We start from the raw sequence: 15,465 nt of genomic DNA on the forward strand, positions 1-15,465 counted from the left end.
GAACACGGGTAAACGCACGAACATGAACACACCACCATCCAACACAACGCAGTACACGCAATACAAGAGTACAGGACAAAGAAACAAGAGGGTATATATACAGTGAGGGAAATAAGTATTTGATCCCCTGCTGATTTTGTAAGTTTGCCTACTTACAAACAAATGAAGGGTCTATAATTTTTATGGTGGGTTTATTTTAACTGATAGACACAGAATATTAAAAAAAATCAGGGGAAAAAAATGTTATATAAAGGTTATAAATTGATTTGCATTTCAGTCAGTGAAATAAGTATTTGATCCCCAAGCAAAACATAACTTTGTACTTTGTGGAGAAACCCTTGTTGGCAAGCACAGAGGTCAGACATTTCTGATAGTTGGTCACCAGGTTTGCACATGTGTCCGGATACATTTAGTCCACTCCTCTGTCAATCTTTAAGGTTTCTTGGCTGTCGCTCAGCAAATTGGAGTTTTAGCCTCCTTCACAGAGGTTCTATAGGACTAGGGTCTAGAGACTGGCTAGGACATTTAATGTGCTTCTCCTTAAGCCACTATTTGGTTGTCTTGGCAATATGTTTTGCGTCTTTGTCATGTTAAAGGCTCATCCATGACCCATCTTCAGTGACCTAGTTAAGGGGAGGAGGTTCTCGTCCAAGATTTTACGGTACATGGGCCCGTCCCTCAGCCCCTCAATGCGGTGAAGTCATCCTGTATACCTGTAGCAGAGAAAAAGCCCTAAAGCAGAATGTTTCCAACACTGTGCTTCTCTGTAGACATGATGTTCTTGGGCTCATAGTCAGCATTTCTCTCCCTCCAAACACAGGAGTCCATTTTGGTCTCACAGCAGTGCCAGCACTTTCGCCAAAGCCTTTTCTGAATCATTTTTATGTTCATTGTCAAACTTAAGACGAGCCAGGCGGGCCTTCTTGGGCAGGAGGACCTTGCGGGTGCTTCAGGATTTCAGTCTACTGTGGCATAGCGTGTTACCAATGTGTTACCAATGTTTTGCTTGCTAACTGTGTTCCCAACTGTCTTGAAATCATTAACAGGCTTCTTCCGTGTAGTTCTGGGCTGATCTTTAACATTTCTCATGATCATCTTTACCCCATTGGGGAAATATTGCAGGGAGCTCCAGAACAAGGGCATTTGATAGTTATTTTGTATATCTTCTATTTCCAAATAATCACACCAACAGTTGTCTCCTTCTCACCAAGCTTCTGTCTGTAGCCTATTCAAGGTTTGTGCAGGTCTCCAATCTTGTCGCTGACATCCTTTAAAACCTATTTGGTCTGGACCATGGTGTTGGAGAGGTTGAACTGGAAGATACAGATTCTGTTGGCAGGCATCTTTTATATACATAACAAGCTGATTTAGGAGTACTTTCTTAAAGTGACAGGACTAATCTGTGGTCCATATAGGCACATAACCAATCTGTGGAGCCAGAATTCTTGCTAGTTGGTAGGGGATCAAATACTTATTTCACTGACTGAAATGCAAATCAATTTATAACCTTTATATAACATTTTTTCCCCTGATTTTTTTAAATATTCTGTGTCTATCAGTTAAAATAAACCCACCATAAAAATTATAGACCCTTCATTTGTTTGTAAGTAGGCAAACTTACAAAATCAGCAGGGGATCAAATACTTATTTCCCTCACTGTAGGGAAGACAAATGAGGGATAACGACATGGGGCAGGTGTGGGACATTAAACACTCAGGGAAAGATAACGAGGAAACGAGAGGAATGGGGTCAATGACAAGACACTGGAGAGAACGTATATTATTGTCAAACGGACAATAATATGTTTCTCTCCACACATAACCAAAGACTTTGTCATGGCTCTGCTACAGGACCAAGAAAAACATGACTAAGGAAGCAGAGCCATGACACTTGGCAATAAAGCTCTTTCTGATTCTGATAACAGAATGTTGCCAGTTTCTGCATAAGCATGAAATTGACAAGTTAAAGCGTGAACTGGAAGTGAACAGTTAAAACACTTAAAACTGCGACTGATTCTGATAAAATAAAGAATGTGTGTGTGCTGTGCTGCGGGCGCGGGCGCATACATGCTTGCAAAGCTGACAGCAAGGGAGGTTTAACCATAGCCCCCATTTAAATTCATAGTGAGAGCAGCTCGTTTTGCACATCTGAAACAATTTTGCACCTTTGTTTGCACTAAAAATGTGAAAGTTGTCAAATGTTAAGTTCATGAAAATGTTAAACATAAAAGACTAAACATTTCTATACAACTCTACAGTTATAGCTGTTTACAAAAATAAGCTGAGTTAATCAAAACCTGTCCTTATCATTGCATATTACATTATAGTCTAGCTGAGTTTGGTAAAAAGTTATAACTACTAAGAGATTGAACAAATAAGCAAAGTGAGTGTCTAACATCAATTATTCTTAGGCCCATAATGAATCACTTTATAAGAGATTTGGGTAACGCTTTAGATCATGGCCCACAATACCGCATAATTAAACAGAATTTACAGTGTAACTACATGAAAAAATCTGGAAATCTACATTACATATCCATAGGTAAAGGGGAACATCATTTAAAGTTTGGGGAATAAAGGGATACAATTTATATATATATATATATATAAATACTGTAAGTATTTTAAAACTAAGGGGTACATATTTCCATTTCACAGGTAACACTTTATAATAACTTTCATTAATAAATCATTAACAAGCATTATATAATGCTCAACAGATCATTAGTTAATATATATTCAAATAGCTATAAAAGAAAGATAATGTGCTTGTTAAAATTTATTAATAAAGACATTAAACATTACCTAACCATTAACAGCTTACATTATTTAATGTAAATTAAAATGCACATGGTGAAAATCTACAAATGATTTTAACATATGATATACAATGATTAAAAGCTTTTGTTAATGTACAACACCTTTGCTGCTATTGGGTGTAATATGGCTAAGGTTAGGGTATGGGTAGGTTTAGTGGTATGGCTAGGTTTAAGGGTTGGTTGAGTGATCAACAGTGTACAGAAGTCAATTTGATTACTATAAAAAACATGGTTCAATCTGTTTATATTACACAGGTTTGATAAATGAAGTATTTTAATTACATATTGATTCATTTTCTCCTGTTGATGTATGATCTCCTGAATTTTACACAATTGTATGCTAATATAAATGTTGAGGCAAAACATGCTTTGCACCCAAATTACAATGAATGTTTCCAACAATGAATAATTCCAAATCATTATGCAAGTGACATATCAGTAGAATTTTGGTACAATAAACACTTTTTTTTTCCACATCATTTCAGATAACTGAAATAAAACAAGACATTTTTGCAAGACATTGCATTGTTTTATACTTTTTATCTTCAGAAAGATCTTTCTTCCTCACCATATTGCATGAGCACAGTGACTTGCTTAATAATGTGGAACAACCTCTTTAAGTAGGTTTTCCATTTATCTAAGAATATCTGACAAACTATTGATTAAATCTGTTATCTGTTAATCTGTTATAACTGATACCAGTTATCTGAAAGGATGTGAAAAACAAAACAAAGAAAAATGTGTTTATTGTACCAAAATCCTACTGATATGTCACTTGCATAATAATTTGGAATACAGTGTAGTTACATAGCCATAATCTAAAGTGTTACAGAGATTTGTGTATGGGTTGTGTATGCTAGACATATGCCATCAATTGAATCTGTGCCTGAAAACCCCTTACATTTTAATTTGTGATTTTTGGTATGTAGATTATGGATCGTGCAACATACAGGGCTATTGTGACCTTCAAAACAGGTGGTGGTTATCCTCGTGGATTATCCAAGGACGAGAAGTCCAATTTTCAGAAAAAAGATGCTATTTAAGATATTGAAGGTGACTAAAATGTGGTTAATGAATATTGTTTTTAAAATGCTTTTGCAACATAACATGTTGCTTTATGTACAGTACAGATATTCAATTTGGCTAATGTAATATTTAAAGTATTATTTTCATTATATTAAATCAACCGATCAATGAGGCATTAAGCACTGTTTCATTCGTAATATGTAAAACGTCATTATTAACAAGATTGGTAACACTTTACAATAAGGTGCTATTTATTAACAATAAGTTAATGCATTAGCTAAAATGAACTAACAATGCATAATACTAACAAAGCGTTTAGTAATGTTAGTTCATATTAATTTCAGGATTTACTAATACATTATTAAAATCAAAGTTGTTACTGTAAACATTAGTTAATGCAACATGAGATTACATGAATAACTGTTTTGACATGAACTAACATTAACAAACATTAATGAATGCTGAAAATCTAAATTGTTTGTTGTTATCTAATGTTAGCTAATGCATTTACTAATGTTAACTAATAGCACCTTATTATAAAGTGTAACCACAAGATTTAGTAGATTTTAGATTTTTTTAGATTTAGATTTTAGATTCAATTTATTGTCATTGCACATGTACGAAGGTACAAGGCAACGAAATGTGACCTCTGCATTTAACCCATCCAGAGAGTAGTGAACACACGTACCCCCGGAGCAGTGGGCAGCTATCACTGCAGCGCCCGGGGAGCAAGTAGGGGTAAGGTGCCTTGCTCAAGGGCACCTCAGTTGTTACCCGCCGGCCCTGGGAATCGAACCGGCAACCTTCTGGTCACGAGTCCGACTCTCTAACCANAGAAATTGCTTTTAGGTTGAGCATAAGAGACTCGATGATGTGGAGGCTGAAAAAGGTGTTTTGAAAATGTAATTAGTTGTAACAGGTCCCGGTCAAAGGCAGGAACTGTGCAGTTGAGAGCTTACCACGACAACTGTGGCGCCTCTTCAGACCACACAGAGGACCGCCTGACTAACAGCAAACTCTTGTCTCTCTTATTCTTTTTTTGAAAAAGAGGATAAAGGTATACTTCACCCAAAAAAGAAAATTCTGTCATCATTTACTCAACTTCGAGTTGTTCCAAATCTGTATAAATGTCTTTGTTCTGATGAACACAGAGAAAGATATTTGGAAGAATGCTCATATCCAGACAGATTTTGCCCCCCATTGACTACCATGGTAGGAAAAAACAATGGTAGTCAAAATTGCCCCAGAACTGTTTGCTGCCCTACATTCTCTTTCTCTGTGTTCATCAGAACAAATACATTTATACAGATTTGTAACAACTCGAAGGTGAGTAAATGATGACAGAATTTTCAATTTTGGGTGAAGTACCCCTTTAACCTCTTTTTCAATAAAAGATTAAGAGAGTCAAGAGTTTGCTGTTCCTCTGTGTGGTCTGAAGAGGCGCCACAGTTGCTGTGGCTACTCAAGCTCTCAACTGCCACCAAAAATGTATAAAGATGCAGCTGTAAACTCTTAGCATCACCATTTATCATTGCTATAAATACAACCTCATATGAATGCTAATGTAAATAAATAATAATATAAACATGTATACAACTAATTACATATAGTAGTGACCCAAAATTAGCAGGGGGTCAAATTGTCATCTGAGAAAAGTGACTGAGGAAAGCTGTAGTTATTTTAAAGCTATAATGGCATTAGTAAAAATTGTTATGAACCAAATTTGGAATTCACAGAAATGTATAGATATCTTCTTCTAAAACTATTTTAATGCAAATTAAATGTTTAAGGGCTCTCAGCAAATTGGTCTCCAAAAAACCAAAGCAGTGGGACAAACACCTTGATGCTATTATGTTTGGCCTAAGGACCAAAAAACAGATGACGACAAAGTTATCTCCATTTCAAATGATGTTTGGTCGTGAGGCACGATACCCCTCTGAGGTCCCTGAAGATTATCAGGTGGGTGTTAATTGTCTTCAGTGTTTTGTTTTAGAATTATTTGTCAATATATAACAGTATATTCAGTGTGAACCTGCCAACATAAATTTGAGAAAATCAGGTATTTTGAACTAGAAGCATATGTTCCTATTTTTCAGATTGACAGCTCTGTTGAAGCATTCATGGGAATTGAAGAAATGACTGAAGGTGTCCTGAAACTTGATGAAGTTCTTCAAACCGCTCTTACCCACACTGCTCAGGTCCAAAAACGAATGACAAGGAAGGAACAGAAAGCACAGAAAGTGAAATTCTCTGTGGGCAATAAGGTATGGAGGTGTAATATTCAGAGCCAGCAGAGAAAAGGTGGAAAATTGGATCCCAATTTTTTGGGTCCATACACAATTAAAAACATTGAAGGGAAGAATGCTGATCTAATAGATGAGAGAGGGGTCATTTTTCCAAAAATCAATATTGACCACTTGAGATTGTATTATGAGGAGATGCCACAAATTCCACACAAGATTGTGTCTGGAAGATCACCAGCAGCAACTACTGCATCACATGTCAATGTAGCTGCATCTTTACCATCATCACCTGTCATCTCAAAAGTGTCTGCGTCACCTGTCGCTGCATCTATATCTTTGACATCATTACCTACCATCTCCAGAGTGGCTTCGTCACATGTCACCACGTCTGCATATGTGACATCATCACCTACCATCTCCAGAGTGACTGCGTCAGCTGTCGCTGCATCTACATCTTTGACATCATCACATACCATCTCCAGAGTGGCTGCATCATCTTCCTCCTCATCTGTGACATCAGCACCTTCCATCTCCAGAGTGGCTGCATCACCTACCTACTCATCTGTGACATCAGCACCTACTACCACAGCAACGACAGTACAGCACCATCTCATCAGTAGTAAGTCAGCATCAGTTCAAAGTAAAGCTTTAAACTAATGAAAGTTCAAAATGTCTTGGTTACGACTATAACCTCTGTTTCCCTTTCTATCGGTCACTTCGATGTTGTGTCAAGACATATGGGGTTTGAACTTGAAAACCAATCTCTTCCGACAAGAATTTCAAAAGGCCAATGAACTTGGTGAATAGCATGTGCATGCCAGTCTCCGCCCCGTACATACAGGTATAAAGGAAGATGCTTTTTCATTCAGCTTTTTGTTCTTAGGAACCTGTGAGGCATCATATGCTAAGCGAATTTCTCTTCGAGAATTTCTCTACTGCTGGATTTACGACGCGTGCAGCAGAGCCGTCCCTTACATTCTATGGAGTTGAGGACACCTCCTCCTCTGGAGTCAGCAGGTGGTGATATCCCTGCCCGTCCCAGGCAACTTGAACCAGACAGCCGACGCGCTCTCTCGTCAGGTCTTGCTCCGCAGAGCATACCGACTCCGTCTCCGCACAGTTCAGCTCATTTGGGCGAAGTTCGACCAGGCACAGGTGGACCTGTTTGCCTCCCCGGACACCACCCATTGCCCGCTTGGTACTCCCTGATCGAGGGCCCCCTTAGCGCACAGCTGGCTGCGGGACAAGCGGAAGTATGCCTTCCCCCAAGCAGCCTCATTGCACAGGTTCTGTGTAAGGTCAGGGAAGAGGGGCATCATGTTCTGCTAGTTTCACCCTATTGGCCCACAGTATGGCACCTGAGGTCAGACCTCTGGAACCTCCACGTCTGGCTCTTGGACAGGACGAAGAAGTGCTGAGCGCCCTGCCGCCTGCGGTCAAAGAGACCATTACCCAGGCTAGGGCCCCCGGCACTACAAGCATATATGCCTTTAAGTGGCACCTCTTCTCGTCCTGGTGTTCTTCCCGAGGGGAAGACTTACGGAGAAGCCTAATCGGGTTAGTGTTGTACTTCCTACAGGAGAGACTGGAGAACAACCTCTCCCCTTCTACCCTCAAAGTGTATGTTGCCGCCATTGCCGCACATCACAACCTTGTTGAGGGTAAGTCTCTCGGACAGCATGACCTGATCATTAAGTTCCTGAGGGGCGTGAGGAGGATGAATTCCACCGCTTGTGGCGGCTGATGGTAAGAGCCCCTCACTTTGCACAAGCTGAAGCTTTGCCTAACTGACTGGAAGGTTACGATTTGTTGAAGCGCTCACTGTGACTCGCCAAGGTCAGTCAGTGTCGCCCCGCTGAAGTCGAGCCGTGGCACAGCACAGTGGATTTTTGTATTGGGACAACGTCAAAGTGACCGACAGAAAGGGAACGTCTCCCTTGCGATTATAACCTTTGTTTCCTGATGGAGGGAAAGAGACGTTGTGTCCCTCATGCCACAATGCTTTGCCGCCTTGCTGCAGTGACCGGGAAATGCATCACAGTTTCCTCAGCACAAAAGCTGAATGAATGGGCAAGCCATCTGCCTTTATACCCGTAAGTATGTATCAAAGATGATAGGTTCTTAAATTCACACCCCATTCTGTCTCGACACAACATCGAGAGATCAACAGAAAAGGAATCATGTTTTCTCACCTTTACTATTTTCTTGTGACATCTATCAATACAGTTGTTCAAGAGGCATGGGCAGGAAAAAATGTCTATGTGCTGCTCTCCAAAATTGGGCCATATAAAATATTTTTTGCAGACATTAGTAAAACTGCTCCACAAAAAGAACTTGAAAGTGAGGTAAGATTTATAGTCTATGAAAATGTTCTGTAATTAAAATTATAAATAGCAAATTTTAACTTCCCCTGCTAATCCCACTCTGTGTTCCTTCTTTAAGGTTATTAATGCATACATGTGTCTTCTTGTGAGGCGTTTCAATGCACAGTCAAAAGAACAAGCATTCCAAATTGACTCATTCGAAATGACAGACATTTGGAATGGAAAAAATTCGAAATTAAAGGTTGGTTTGCTCAGATTTGTTTATCTACTATTTATGAAACATCAATCTTTAAAAATATTTCAGACCTGTTTTTTTGAATTTCAGGTCGATCCCAGATTGTACAGATACCTCATTAGCATTGTGAATGACCACTACCACTGGACAGTTGTGGTAAACAAATTAAACATTTTACTTAGCATGTGTAGGGCAAAAATATTACTGAGAAAATACACTGAAAAAAATGATTCGTTGATTTCACAAAATTTTTATGGTAAGTGGTTGCAAACAATTTCTTTCACCTATGTTTAAATAAAAACTTGGTGAAAAAACTTGTTTATTTATTTAAATATATGTAAAAGAAAATAACCATATATCCACTGAGGAAACGGTCAACACTTCCGGCCACGTCCGCTACCTCGGCAGACTGGTTATTTTGTTGTGGACCTTTAGTGTATTGTATGTCCTGTTCCTGTTGTAGTCTTTTGTAGTTCTTTCCTTTATTGGTTCTGTGTGATTGTCTGCCCAGGTGTTCCCAATTATCTTGTTAAGCTTGTTTCCCCCTGTGTTTATATTGCCCCTCTGTTTCAGTTTTTGTTTGTCAGTCGTTGCTGTTACATGTTTTGATGTTTTCCTTGTGTCCTGTTTTGTGTGTTTTCCTGTTTTGTGTGGATGTGTATACACATATATGTATATATACACACACACTGGGGAAAACAAGCTTAACAAGATAACTATCTAGACCAGTGTTTCCCAATCCTGGTCCTAGGGGCACACCTTCCAGAATGTTTTAGATATCTCCCTATATGAAACACCTGATTGATGAGTTGAATAAGGTGTTTTATATAGAGAGATATCTAAAACATTCTGTAAGTGTGCCCCGAGGACCATGGTTGGGAAACACTGATCTATAACAACAGGAACAGAAAGTACAATACAAAATAAAGGTCCACAATAAAATAACCAAATGCCTCAAAACAAGGGGAAACACAGACTGGATTGTAACAGTAACAGTCCAGGCTGGGATTAAAACTGAATCCACAGAACAGAGTAGAATCTTTTATAGAGAAGCATAGATTCCTGGCATACAGATGTTGAATTATTAACGTGACTTGTAAGTTTCTGAATCCATTTCATGTACAAGTAACTTAATTTGAATAAATACTTTGATATAAAATGCATGTAATTGTCTATCCCTAAATTATCTAAAATATCACTGTTAAAAATGTTAAAAGGTTATGCTGCCATCTCAAAGAAATGCTTTGTTCCTTGATCCTCTGGGAGAAAGTTCTGCAAAACTGAAACAATGCGAAAATGCAACAACGTATTTGAAGTTGTTCATCACAAAAATGTGCTTCTGATGTGCAAAAATTGATCTCTACAGTATTTCTACTGTAAAATTAGTTGTTCCAGTATCACAATGTTGACTTACATTTGTTAAGGGCTTTTATGCGACAAAAGGGATGCAATTTTTCAAGGTGGTCCTGTGATACGCTGCCTCACCCAAAACAACAAGATGGCACATCCTGCGGTGTCTTTGCTTTGAAAGTAAGTGATTTTAAATAGCTAATATATGTCATTGTCCTAAACTGTGAATGCCCTTAAGTATGATCCCGAGAAACACCATTAAGTTACTAATTATGTTGTACATTGTCTGTAAATGTCAAATTTGTGTTTTATTTTAATTTATAATAAAACTGCTTAATAATTTTACATTTTTAGTTTGCCGAATGTGTACTCCGAGAGGAGACAATTGTTTTCCGTAACACACCAGAAGGAGTGGAAGAATTGAGGAAAGCAATAGCTGTCACTCTTCTCCAAAACAGCGGTATGTGAAATGTAAAGTATGGTTTGGAAAGATTTATATTTTTAATGTTTTTTCCATTGTGTGTTTCTTAAGGTGCATTCACACCGCCAGCAACTCTGTCGCTTGTCTCTAGTCTCTTGCTACGAGAAGGCATTCCTAGCTTTGGTTGCTCTAGTAACGTTTATAAACAAACTCTGCAGTAACTGACAAGAGACTGATGACGTGAGCTCCGCTGCTTTAATCCTATTGGTAGTAAAGTTGCTCATCATTTGCATAAAGTTGAGCAAATCTCAACTTTGTCGCGTCGCTAGACACGAAGTAAAAAAGTAAAAGTAAAAAAGTACTATGTACTTAAGTATTTAAAAAGTAAAAGTAACAGCAAGAGAGAAACGATTCTTGTTCAACAATTTGTTCCCACAATATTAAGTAAATGAACATTGAGAGGGTGTAATAAACTCTTTGCCTCTGAAATTTCACAATCAGACTTAATAAACAAAATGTAATGTGTTACAACTTTTGAAAAGACACACACTATTTTATGCATAAACATACATTGCTACACAGGCAGGAAACAATCTACTTAACATTTACATTTAATTTTAGACCAAATGTATGCACTGATATGTAACAAAATAATTAAAGTGTTTTTCATGATGTACTTCAACCAGTATTTAAATCATCAGAAAAATGTGGGTTTTGTCTGTTGTTGATAAAACCAAGCATTGCAACGTGCTTAAAGGGATATTCCACCCAAAGATGAAAATTCTGTCATCATTTACTCACCCTCAAATTCCATACCTGCTAAATTTCTTTGTTCGGTTGAACACAAAAAAATATATATGTGGAATAATGTTAGCAACTGTAATTTCTGGGACATCATTGACTACCATAGTAGGAAAAATTACTGTATCATTTTTTCTGTTGAACACAAACTAAAATATTTTGAAGAACTGTTCTGGGGCACTTTTGACTAGAAACTAGGAAGCTGATTGAGATGCGCCCCATGGGTGATTTTGATCCAGTGATTTAGCTGGGCCCGTGCTGGTGCTCACACTCACAGCTGTATTGAGTTCCTCTATTTTCTTACATTAACAGCCTAGGTATTATTTATCAAGGTGCTGCGTGTTGAGGTAATTGATGAGGCGTGACATCAAGGAACAATCAACATGTTTGGATCATTACATTGTATGATTAAACGAATCTCATTGGCGAAGTAAATACAAATGACAACTCACTTGGTGTAAGAAATGTAAGAAAATTACCTGCAAAAATGTAACAAGTACTTTGCAAGTGTAAATAAAATTGTAGGTAGTAAAAAGTAAAAGATGTTCTTTATGAATGTAGTCAAGTAAAAGTTTTAAATTGTACTCGAGTAAAGTACAGATCCACAAAAATAGTACTTAAGTATAGTAATCAAGTACTTTACACCCCTGATGAATCTGAAAACCCTGAAAAATATCACAGGTTCCAAAATAAGCAGCCCAATAGTTTCACGATCACCATTCACCAGTCCTATCTCTTTTACACACTACATTTCCCATAATCCTCCTTGTTAATTACCACACCTGTCTGCCATCATACTCATGAACTCTCCATAAAAAAGCACCACACACACACAGGCTTTGCCTGGTCTCTCCTTGCTAACTAAAATTGTGTTATTGTCTATGTCTTGGACTGTTTGTATTGCTAATTGGTACTTACCTTCACCTACGTACCTTTATCTTGTTTCAATTTTGACTAGGGGTGTAACGATACACTCAGCTCACGATTCGGTACATATATCGATGCTGGGTTTATGATATGATACACATCTCAATGTTTTTAACAAAATTCAAAAATGAAACTGAAACTCAAATAACATTTATTTTCAAAATACTAACAATTTCAGTAACTTATTTTGTTGCACATACAACTTAATAAAGAATTTTAACTGAAATTAGAATTAAGATCAGTATCAATTTTGACAGCAAATTTTGATTTAGTTTTAGTCATAGTCTTTTGACTAAAATGCAATTTAGTTTTAGTCTTCCCAATTTATCATAGTTTTAGTCTATTTTTAGTCAACGAAATCTACATTATATTAGTCTACTAAAATCTATCTGGATTAACTCATTTAATTGGTGTAATTAAATGTTCCATACAAAGATTTAACTGTTTCTACATCATTTACTTTACCTTGGAATTAAATGAAACCAGGTCATTACCTTTATTTTTCAGAAAAGTTGAGTAACTACTGGATATTCATTGTTGTAACACAGAGAATATTAGTCCATAAATGAAATGTAGCAGTTCATTCAGTCTCATTTTGACTCAGTTGACTCGTTCGTTCAGTGAAGGGCGTGTTCATTCAGTACATTCAACCAATGAAACGCTCTGACAGAGCTCACGCTCAAGCACTATTGACTCGTGTCTCTTTGAAGCTGCGCTCTTTGCTTGAGACAGTAATGAATGAGAAAAATCTTTCAAAAAGACATATTACATAAACTGTATTACATTTCTTCTATCATGCAGATCACATACTTGTTTTTTAGCATGTCATTCCATCTTTTAATATACAGTACGACTCACTTTCTTTCTTTTGGCTTACTTTAGTTGCATATCACGTTATGCAGCAGCTCACGTCAGCGGATAAATTAACATTGGCATTTAAAAACATTTGTGCTGCCTTTGTAATGAGTTTCGGGGTGACTCGCCTGCAGACACGCTTCAAGTTTGCTGTGTTTTAACGGCGATTGTGAAGGAAAATATGATGCTTTGTAAACCACTGAGACACAGATTGTGTCTTGTGCTTCTCTCTCCATCTAGCGCATATGTGAGATAAGCACACATGACGCGCTGGCGCAGAGTAGGTAGCGTCTTGAACGAATAGAATTAAACATATCGTAAAATATCCCCATCTCTTTACGATGCGCATCGTAACATTTTTGCATCGCGAAATATCGTAATGCAAAGTATCTTTACATCCTTAATTTTGACTGTATTTGATTGACTGAAGCTGCAAAGTTATTTGGTTAAGTGAATTTTGAGTCTCGTCTGCCTGGATTAGTTTAGCAGAACTTCTCCTGCAAAATGGGTTTAAATAGGATACATTTTATTTTGCAATGCTTGGTATACGTTGATAGACTTTCCTGTGCATTCCACTTGAATTGGTTATTTTAGATGACCTGAGCCAGCTGTGCCATCTCTGTGGGGAGGAAAGTGGTGATATTAACTGGGTAAGTAGTTACTGTTTACATGATACATTTCAATATTATTCACTTGTACCTATCACAATTCCATTAGTGGTTAGCGTGTCTGTCTAGTACCTTACGGAAAGTTGCGTTTTTGCTAAATTTCAGATTGCCTGTGACTGCTGCAGTCGGTGGTACCACCAATCATGTGTCCAGTGGACATCAAAAGTGAACTTTCTGTGTCCTGCCTGTGAAAATTAACCAGATATTGTAGCTTTCTTTTCTTTCATTCAAACAATGGATGGTACTGTACCAGTGTACTTATTTTCTGTTTTAATGGATGGTTCATACATTCAAAAGTTCTGTTATTACCCCCATGAACAACAAACCTGTCTGTACAAATCATAATAAATTTAACAGAATAAAATACTGCATTGAATATTATTACTTGTGTAGGTGCATCACACCCATGTTAGTGACTCTCTGTGTATTCACACAGAAGAAAATAATGCCCAAATAATACCCTAATAGAATGTGTCACATTTAACATTTACATTTAGTAATTTAGCAGACGCTTTTATCCAAAGCGACTTACAGATGAGGGAAACAATGGAAGCAATTGGAACAACATGAGGACAACAAAAAGCATGAGTGCAATAAAAAACTGGTCTCATATACTGTAGACTACCACAGTATACAGAGCTAGAATTTTTTTAAAAGAGTACATACTATATTACATATGTAGGTTCATCAGATTCATTTGAGCGACTTTTTGTGCATTCACACAGAAGAAACGGGGGTAGAATCCAGGCGTGTGGGTAAAAATGAACCTGCTCAAATAATACCCCCCCCCAAAATACTAAAGCTGTCCATGTTTCTAGAATAATGTGATCAGATCCATGTGAGCTACTCTTTGTGCATTCACACAGAAGAAACGGGGGGTAGAATCCAGGCGTGTGGGTAAAAATAAACCCTTTAGTATTTTTCAATTACAAAATACTAAAGCTATTCTTGTTTAAAGCTATTGTTGTTGAGCAAAAGCTAATTCGGCTTGCCATAGTAAATCCTAACACGCGTCACCTAAACAGAAGCCACGAACATTGCTAGTCTCATTTACGATTTGGTTCGAGAACCAGGAATCGCATTTATGATTTCTTACTGCCATCTACAGGAAATTGCGCAAGTTTTCGTCCGAGTGAAGGTTTTTAACTGCCATCTACAGGAGACACGACGTTAGTCTCCGCGTGCACGCGAAGGGGGGTAGTCTCCAGCCGGGGGGTCGAAAATAGGCACAACACCTGAAACCTTCTGGTCATGAGTCCGACTCTCTAACCATTAGGTCATTATTATGAGAAAGTTTCTCATTATTATGAGATACTAAGTCGTTATTATGAGATACTAAGTCGAAATTTCCACTTAGTTTCTCATTATTTTGAGATAAGTCATTATTATGAGAAAGTATCTCTAAATATACATACAGACACTAAATATATTCTAAATTTATAATATCAAAATCCTCTCAAATTTGTAAATGGAAATATTTGGAAAGGGCCAAGTGCAGATAGAACCTTCCGATTCTAAAAAAAATCACTTTGTGCATAGAATTATAGGGTTCTATCTCGCAAAACATTATTAAAGCAATCATTTTCAAGCACCGCAACAGTTTACTTATATTTTGTTTAAAAACACAAAATTAGCGTCGACATTAAGTTAAATGTAATGCTTGTTACAACTTTATATACAGTACCTAGACCTTTGTTTTCTAAAAAAGGTCCCAAAATGTACACAGCCTAAAAAACTTCACATAATGTAAATAAGTTGTCACAGAATAAGAATGTGAATAACTAAATTTGGAAAAAA

At 37.4% G+C, this 15,465-nt stretch overlaps 1 long non-coding RNA gene across 2 annotated transcripts; it reads left to right on the forward strand.

Moving 5' to 3' along the window:
* Positions 1–5,638: 5,638 nt before the first annotated feature.
* On the forward strand, positions 5,639–14,470 carry LOC130547942 (uncharacterized). Of its 2 annotated transcripts, XR_008961957.1 has the most exons (10): positions 5,639–5,803; positions 5,941–6,108; positions 6,450–6,706; positions 8,314–8,432; positions 8,530–8,652; positions 8,737–8,802; positions 10,071–10,176; positions 10,351–10,456; positions 13,595–13,650; positions 13,774–14,470. It is a non-coding gene; the product is annotated as an uncharacterized LOC130547942 (long non-coding RNA). The 2 variants fall into 2 exon arrangements; XR_008961956.1 differs by lacking the exon at positions 6,450–6,706.
* Positions 14,471–15,465: the final 995 nt, after the last annotated feature.

The sequence above is a fragment of the Triplophysa rosa genome, linkage group LG2 (assembly GCF_024868665.1).
Source record: "Triplophysa rosa linkage group LG2, Trosa_1v2, whole genome shotgun sequence".
In the NCBI taxonomy this organism is placed as follows: Eukaryota; Metazoa; Chordata; class Actinopteri; order Cypriniformes; family Nemacheilidae; genus Triplophysa; species Triplophysa rosa.